Source organism: Belonocnema kinseyi, chromosome 7 (genome assembly GCF_010883055.1).
Source record: "Belonocnema kinseyi isolate 2016_QV_RU_SX_M_011 chromosome 7, B_treatae_v1, whole genome shotgun sequence".
Lineage (NCBI taxonomy): Eukaryota > Metazoa > Arthropoda > Insecta > Hymenoptera > Cynipidae > Belonocnema > Belonocnema kinseyi.
Window position 1 is genome coordinate 115331446 of NC_046663.1, and position 9270 is coordinate 115340715.

Below are 9270 nucleotides of genomic sequence, written 5' to 3' on the forward strand. Positions count from 1 at the left end.
AATATTTTACCGGTATTCCTAAAAATATTATATTAAAATCAATTTTAATTACAAGTATTTAAATGAACAAAAATAATAATATTTTACAATTATAAGACACTAAAAAAACTCTTACAAATGCCAGTATCAGCAATTCAAAAAAGTGGGGTACAGGTTTGCCAACTTTGCACGTAATTTATTATGTATTTTACCCGTTTTCTACGTGAAATACTTCACTTAGGTATTTTACGTGAACAACCTTCAGTTACGCGTAACTGCACATCCCTGATGAGATCAGAGCTTACTGGCACGGTGACTGAAGGAGCTTTGGAAAGCGGAGGGGGTGCTTTTCATAGACGCATCCCCACTATTCAAATTCTAGTTTGCGCGCTCTGCTACAGTCGCCTGCTCTGCAAGATTTAGCTATTAGTATACAATTTAGTGTAAAATTAAGCTTTGACGCATAAGGCTTCTTTCCTCGCGGACGGCCGCGCACACGAACAATATGAAAAAAAATTAATTTTGAGATACATTTTGAAAGCAGTTCGAGCATTTTATTTCTATGAATAATTTTGTTGATATTATTAATTTTATTATTTCTTATATTTAAGAAAAAATACTTATTTTTAAAATTATTAATGTAGCTAATAAAAAAATTAATAATATTTAAGACCTCAATGACTAAAATTTATAAAATATACACATGATCAGAAGAATTAATAAAAAATATATCACTTATATCCAATATAAATATAATAATAACTAGAATATGTAAGACTACGACTTAAATTGTATAGTACAGAAGCTTAGAACCTTTAAAATCTTAACAATTTCAACTTTTGAAGGAAATATTTTAAAAAAGTAATGGTAATTGTAGTTAAAATGCTTGAGGAAATTATGTGGTAAAAATTCAATGACAAAACTGATTAATAAGAAGATGAATTTATTATAATTTAATATCATGTGTATATTTATTTAAATTGAACCGAACATCATACATACATTTATACAGTTCCAACATTTATTTATTGCTTAATCTTGCAAACTTTCTTCTCGCTGCATTCAACCCCTTATAATTTTATTATCATCAATTTCTTCATTATCTAGTGAGTTAGGTAAATTAGGATGCAATTCCTCAGGTGGGCTGCTTGTCGTTTCAGCGGTTTTAGAAATATTTATCTTTTTAGGAGATTTTCGCTGTTTCTGATTAGTCGACAAATATTTTGGACAGTTTGGAATTTTCTGAGGAAGAGCTCCTTTCCTTAACTGGAATTTTGAATTTAACCTGCAAGTTATACGTTCTATAATGAAAACAATGTAAACAATGCAAGTAAACAAACGGACTGCTATATTTAGGATTTTGATTTAAATTTAAAGGAGATTTTTAATTAAATAGTTGATTATATTATTGTTGAAACATTTATGTCCCATTCTTACTGCACATAGAATAACCCTACCGATAGAAATCTCTGAGTATTCTCTAGCGAAATAGTCTGGCCCATTTGAGACTATATGCAGAGTCGTTTTGAAACAATTTAGTCTCGGAGACATTCTGAGAGGTTTGGGTCCTTTTCAAGGTCCTTTTAATAGTCCTTTTAAGAGTGGTTCGACGGGAATATAATGTTCCTTTTGTATTCGTCACGTACCGGGCGGGCAGAGTTATTTACAGTAGTTGGCCGTCGCTAATCCGACTCTCCCTTTTTTAAATTTCTCTTTAAATTATTAACACTTTTTTTAATTGATGAATTTTCTCATTGTACTTATTTACAATTATGACTTATATGCTAATATATCATTTTCTATTTGAATTAAAAAATGTTGTATTTTTGGGCGTATCTCATTCCATTTACGAGAAACGTTGTATTAATTTCAATTTTAAGCATTTTAAAAATAGTTAGATATATGAAATCATCGAAACCCGTAGATTCCGAATTATTATGTTTTATGCTGTTAACTATGAAATTTAAAAAATCTATATTTAAATTTTAATCCGAAAGCTTAACAAAGGACCCTTGAGTGTCGGCTACTCTATTGATATAGCCCCTCTGTTCGTTATTTATGATCAAATTCTTATTTAAATTTCAGCCTCTCTGCTTTTTATTTATGGTCGTATTTCTATTTCAAATTCAGAAAGGACATTTTAAAGCCTTTAAAACATTTAAAAGAACTACCTGGACCTTTGAATATATCTACCTGAGTGCCTGCGGAGAATTTCTCTGAGCTTCTCTGACCCTAGAGAATCTTTACAATATACTCAGAGATTTCTTTCGGCAAGGCAAGGAATGGGAAGTAGACGGCCGCGTACTATTATGATTATATTTAGTTCGCAAACTAATATTGTACGCGCGCTGCTGTCGACAGCGGGTGAACGGGGGAAGGGAAGGTGGACTTTTGAAATCGAATACGTAGATGGTCGACTGACCCTGGAACTTAAAAACGGTCACTTGCGACTGATGACCTGAAAAACTTGTGTTTGCAAATTTTCATTTGTGTATTGTCATACGAAAGAAATAGTGCAAAATTATAGAAATATGATTTAAAAGACATTAAAAAATGTTGCTTATCTGTATTTTGTCTCATATTCTTCCAATTTTGCTTTCAGTCTTTCATTTTCCTCTAATTAGAATACAAAAAAACACATGAAAGAACTATATATACATATACGTGCACTCTCGCATGCACATACGATCTAGTTCAAGGACAAATTGTACGCGCCGCTAGCTCTGGGTATCTATGTGGAACTTGCGAATATTTCGATGGCTGTGATTTGTCTGATCTGACAGAAGTACATGACCTCTCCGTGTGGTTTGTGGACTGTGAACGTATGCTTGACGGTCGTTCTGCAATTAGTATTTTAAAAGGTTCCAAAGAATTTTCAATTGATTGAAGTAATTTAATATGAGATTTTAAAGTATTTGAAATATTTCAGGGTATTTTTTTAATTTCAAAGAATTTTCAAGAGATCTCAAAAGATTTTAAAGGATTTTAAAGGATTTTAAATATTTGAGTTATGTTTAAAAAGATGTCAAAGAATTTTCAATCCATTTTTATAATTCAAAGAAATTTCTAAGAATTTTAACAATTATAGCAGGGTTGTTAAAAAAAACTCCAAAGTACCTTATAAATCTTGAAAAGATGTCAAGATCTTTCAAAATATTTGGAAGGTTTCGAAATATTTGAGGGTATTTTAAAAGGTTCCAATTAATTCTTCATTAATTACAGTAATTTAATATGAGATTTTAAAGGACTTGATATATCTTAGGATATTTTAAGAGATTCCAAGGAATTTTCCATTGATTTCAATAATTTAGTATGAGATTTTAAAGGATTTGAAATATTTTAGGACATATTTAAAATTGCATGGAATTTTCAAGAACTTTGCAAATTTTCAAAAGATTTTTAATATTTTACGATATTTTAAAACATTTTCAATTAATTTTAATAATATAAAGCAATTTCAAAGAATTTGAATTCTTTTCATCTTTTCAGGTTGAAAGTGGAACTGCTTTGTTGAAAATTTAGTTTTTTTTTGTTCATGATTTATCAATTTAGTTGAAAAAATTTGTTTTTTGAAAATTTAACTATTTTGTAGAAAATTTTTGTTTGTTTATGTTTAAAAATTAATTTCTTTTAACGACAAGAAAATAATTCTTTTTTGAAGAAAAATTGACTATGATTAAACATTAATTTTTGTATAGAAAATTAGACTTGGTGGAAAATAAATTTGTTTTATGCAAAGTTCATGTATTTGATTAAAAATCCCTTTTTTTTAGTATACAATTTAGCCTTTTTGATAAAAATTTTAATTTTTGTTACAAAATTTAGCTATTTTGTTGAAAAAAACTTCAACAACTTTTTTTCTAATTAATGTATTTTATTCAAAATTTTGTTTCAAAAACCAAAGAAAACACAAAGAATAACGCGAAACATCAAAATTGCCAATTTCTTTAATTTATTTCTGCTGGGGATCGAGATATAAATAGAAGACCACCGAAATCTTCCAAAACTGTCAGATCAGCAACAAAGATATCTTTGTGGTAACTAATTGAGCAGATACCAATCTCTGGCAGAAACTTAATTGTTAAATCATTTCAGAAGTTGCTTACTTTCGTCATTTACCGACGCGCAACTTGCGCCTTCAAAGTAACTCTTAGGTAATCCGCCAAGAGGGCGCAGTTATCAGCGCATGTTTTTCACATTCTCTTATTCCATTATCTCGGCAATCTCCTACCTCATCTCTGTCACTATCCTATACAAATTTTCATCATATAACTCTTATCATACTCTATCCTGAGGCATATCCATCGACATATAGAAATGGACTGGTAATGCTGTGGAGAGAACGGTAATAAGCTCTAGAGAAAGAAAAAACATTTGAGATATAAACTTATCTCATTCTAGATAAAGCTGATTGGTCGAGAATATTTCCGTTGGGTGAAGTTTGATGCAGTACAGGACCGTGCTTTGTATCGCGAGTTCCCCAATAATGTGACGTCTATTGCACTTTTCAGAATTGATTTATTTCTATTTTATTTAATTATAATTTATTGTAAATAAATATAAAAAATGGTAGCAGCCTCTGTAATCGGTAGGTGTTGTGAAGACGTTTATATGGGGATATGTTTTCATACATAAGTAAAGTTATTGAATATAGTAAAATAAAAAATGTTACAAAAAAAACAAAACCTCAAAATATGAAGTTTTGTAGCTATGCAATACAAATGGTTATTTTTTATGTTATAGAAATATTGTTCAAATTTTTGAGATTTTTTACATTGTTTTTGAACGAACAAAACGATTATTATTGCAAAGATATCATCTTTGATTATTGTAGCATTTTCAATCCAATTTCAAGAAGAATTGAAGGTTACAAAGTTTTTAAAATAATCAATCTAAATCAGGTTATTTACATGAATGTTCTTTAAAATTCCATTTATTATAACTATAAATTTCTAATATATTGTTTATCTTTTTTTTCAATTAACCGTACAGAATATTCAGGTAATACCCGGGGCCACCAATTCACTGGACAGAGTCCTGAAATAGATAAAGGCAGGTCTATGTCTCATGTCTTTTCTCTCTCTAGAGCCCATTTCAGTTCTCCCCAAAGCGTTACCGGTCCATTTCTATATGTCGATGGGCATATCACAATCTTTGAGGCATTAATTCACATCGCCATGGCCAATTAGGTTACGCGTTTTTACTTGCAAGGAGACCTCTCTCTCTCCAACCTAGGCAAAATGTTCCCCTCCCTGGCACCGAGCAGTGTGGGTAAAGAAAGAAGATGATGATCTTAGATCATGCTTGCAATGTTGTTGATCATGGTTGATCATTTACTGTTGCATTGTTGTGTTGAATCACATTTGTGAATTATACTTCGTTCTTGTCTACTAGTGAGAATACCATGCAGCATTTTTGAACGAATTGTAAGCAAATAAGATATGGTAATTTTTTGGCTATTGTGTTATTTGTTGATTGCAGTGCGTTGTCAAAGTGCTTTCGGTGCTTTCTTTAAGGGCATGTGATACTTAGAAAATGGTTGATTTTACCAGTTTTAAGTTCCTCCGGCGTTTTTTCTAGAATAATAAATGCTAACAAAAAAATGCTAACAACGTACGTGTATATTTCGAGGTTATGTGTGTTACAATTAACCCGAGCGTTAATTCCAAACTACACAATATTTTTGGACGAAAACTGGACTTAAAAATAAACATATTAACTAATCTCCCGGAACTAACCTTGTTTGCAGGCGATCATAAAAGTTTATTTCATAAATAATTTCCAGATTATCGGGAAGGCAGAGATGTAAAAGGACGTAACCTCAAAATAATGCATATGCATACAATTTTTATTTAGCACAATAAAATTTTTTATTATTATCCCTCAAGAAAGAGTCCGGGGACGACCGTTATGATATTTTATAGCATCTCCGAATTCAGTTTTTAAACATTTTCATTTTTGTAGAAAAAAGCCGGGGAAACTGTAAGTATCACATGCCCTTAGTCAATTCTTTTATCATGTTTTCAGTCTGCACATTCAATATGCTTTGTCAAATTGAAGCTTTATTAAAATTCTATTATGTTGTGGAATATCTGATGACATTAAAAAATAAGTTAGATATCTGAAATCATCGAAACCCGTAGATTCCGAATTAATATGTTTTAGGCTGTTAACTATGGAATTAACCAAATTCTATTTATAAATTTTAATCCGAAAGCTTTACAAAGGACCCTTGAGCGTCGGCTACTCTATTGTGATAGCTTCTCTGCTTGTTATTTATGATCGAATTGTTAATCCAATTTCAGCCTCTCTGCCCTACCGATAGAAATATCAGAGTATTCTCAGGCGAAATAGCCTGGCCGGTTTAAGACTATTCTCAAGTTCGATTTGAATAATTTAGTCTCAGAGATAGATCTGCGTCCATTTCAAGGTTCTTTTAAGTGATGCGACGGTAATATAATCTTTCTTTTGTATTCCTCACGTATCGGCCGGGCAGAGTTATTTACAGTAGTTGGTCGTCGGTAACCTGACTTCCTATTTCAATTTCTTTTCAAAATTATTAATACCTTTTTTTGTTTAATTGATGAATTTTCTCATTATACTTATTTATAATTATAATTTATATACTAACATACAATTTTCTAGTTAAATTAAAAAAACGTTGTCTTTTTTGGCGTATCTAATTCCATTCACGAGAAACGTTTCTACCGAAAGAAATTTTTGAGTGTGTTCTAAAGATTCTCTAGGTTCAGAGAAGTGCAGGGAAATTCTCCGCAGACACTCAGGTAGATATATTCAAAGGTCCAGGTAGTTTTTTCTAATGTTTTAAAGGCTTTAAAATGTCGGTCATAGCCCGACTCGCATTATTACCTGCTTAAGTGTACCCCCACCATTGCTACCCCTCACTTGCCTCTACCCAGTACATCTCGCGTCGGATTAGAGGCGGGTATACCTGAGATTTTGAAATTAGTATCCAATGTACTTACCATCCCTTAGTATTCGCAATGCTCATTCATAGAATATCTGTATATTAATCTAATCTGCAATAATTTTTGCGGAAATATTTTCCATGAATTTAAATTGATTGAACTATTAATGCTTTTAATTTGAAATAAAATAATTTTACCATATAAAGATTCTAAAGAAATTGAGTTTCACAAACACATAATTTGAAATTTATAAAATTTACACGCTACTAATTAAAAATTTGGCCAATCTTACTATCTTACATATTATTCAATTTTTTAAAACGTTTTCAGTTTAAAATTCATGATTTTATTACTTTGAATTTCAAAATATTGTATAACTAGTACTAGTTTGATTCAATGTACATATTAATATAAGGATTACGTTTCATCACGAAAATAATTAAAACGTTAAGAATAAATCTTATTGTAAATAGTGTTTGTAACCAAATATTTTATAAACAAATACAAATTTTTGGCAGTTATTCATAGAAAAAATTCGGTTTCCAAATTAAAATGCGAATGAATAATAGCACTGCGTACTAAGATTTATTCTGTGAAAATTCCTGGAATATTTTATAATTAATATATTTCTATTAACATTTGTGACTGGCTGAGACATTAAACTTAATCTCAAGCTATTTGAATGGAAGAAACGAATTCCTTGTACTTGAATTTCTAAAATTTTAAATTTATTCATCTAATTTGTTTCTGAAACTAGAAATTGTTATATTTTACGCTATTTTATGATAATTTATTTTTTCAACTAAAAATTGCTCCTTTTAGGATTCGTTTCATCCCCCCTCCCCCGCCCCCTATGTCATTTAATAATAACGTTAGACGATGAAGTATGGTGAAATCTTACTTCATTTTCCACTAAAAAAGATGAGTTCTCAACGACAAATGTAATAGTTGATATTTTAGGCAAGAAAATATTGTTAATTCAAATCAAAAGCAGCTGGATAGAATAAAAAAGAGCAAATAAGCTGTTGAAATCTTCCATATTATTTTCGGACAATTTTGAAAATATTTTTAAATCTTACTAAATATATTCTTAGAATTAATTTTAAAAATAATCAGTTTTAACTTTCCAAATTTAAAATAAATATCGGTAAATTGCAAAATAAATAAATTCTAAGTTTCATAAATGACAATTTTGGAAATCCTTTTTAATCTTTTTACATATGTTCTTAAAATTAATTTGAGAAAATAATCATTTTTAATTTTCCAATTTAAAAATAAATATCGGTAAATTTTAAAATAAATAAACTATAAATTTCATTAATTGTACAGATCGAATACTAAAAACAAATTTACGCTCTAAGTTTCAATGCTCTAAATTGAACAATGAAACAACCAATCTGTAATTTTTTAAAAATTATATCATTTTAAGCAATTTTCATTGAAAAGCATTAAAACTTAAAAGCTTACATTTTTTTCATGAATACTTTTTAAATTAGAAGTTAAATCCTTTTTATTTTGAGTTGCCACATATCAATCATTGTTCAATAGTTATTTATAAATGAAAATTTGCTTTGAAATCTTATTAAATATTCATTTAAAATTATTTTTTTATGAAAAATCATTTAAAAATTGTACAGGAATCTTAAGTATATTTTTTTATTATCTGAAAAGTTAAAAAATCATTTTAAAACGTCAAAATATTATTTTAAGATTTTTAAAAATATATATTTTGTTAAACTCTTTAAATTAGTTTTGAAATTCTTAAAAACTTCTAAATATCTTTTAACCTAATTGATTTTTTTCTAAATTGATAATTGTTCAATTTTCATTTATTCTTCGAAATTCGTTTTTGGGTTTAAACTCTTTTTAGGAATTCTGTGAAAAAAAATTTACAAAAGAAAAAAAAATTGAAAATTTTTCCATAAAGTCTTAATCAATCCTGCAATATAAAAAAATATCATAAAAGTTTCGGATTTTTCGATAAAATATTGGTAATTTTTTGAAATCTTCTCAAATATAAATTTTCAATAAAAATGTAAATTTTCAATTCAAGAAAATAGTTTAATTTTTAATCAAATAGTTGAATATAAATATTTTTGAGAAGTTTCCACGAAGAAAAATAGTCTTCTAACAACAAACAAGACTTTTTTATGCACGATTTTGCATCCAAATAATAGAATTTTCAAATCAAAAAGTTCAAACATCAATAAAATAGTTTAACTATATGTTTAAAGATCAATTTTTGAAAAAACGACCTTTTAAACTGAAAATATTTAAATTTGCAATCAAATTAATTTTTAAATACAAAATTGAATTTTCATCCAAGAAATATACTAAAATATAGTATATATTTTTTATATAT

The 9270-nt window shown here is 28.6% G+C and overlaps 1 protein-coding gene across 6 annotated transcripts in view; it reads left to right on the top strand.

Moving 5' to 3' along the window:
• Positions 1-5247: 5247 nt before the first annotated feature.
• The window catches only part of LOC117176233 (ZZ-type zinc finger-containing protein 3), a 40501-nt gene continuing 36478 nt past the window's right edge, over positions 5248-9270 (top strand). For 3 of the 6 annotated variants that reach the window (XM_033366377.1, XM_033366376.1, XM_033366380.1), the window contains exon 1: positions 5248-5423. The gene's annotated coding sequence lies outside the window, so the exon portion shown is untranslated. The remainder of the gene's footprint in view (positions 5424-9270) is intronic. The other 3 variants (XM_033366375.1, XM_033366374.1, XM_033366379.1) reach the window with 1 other exon arrangement.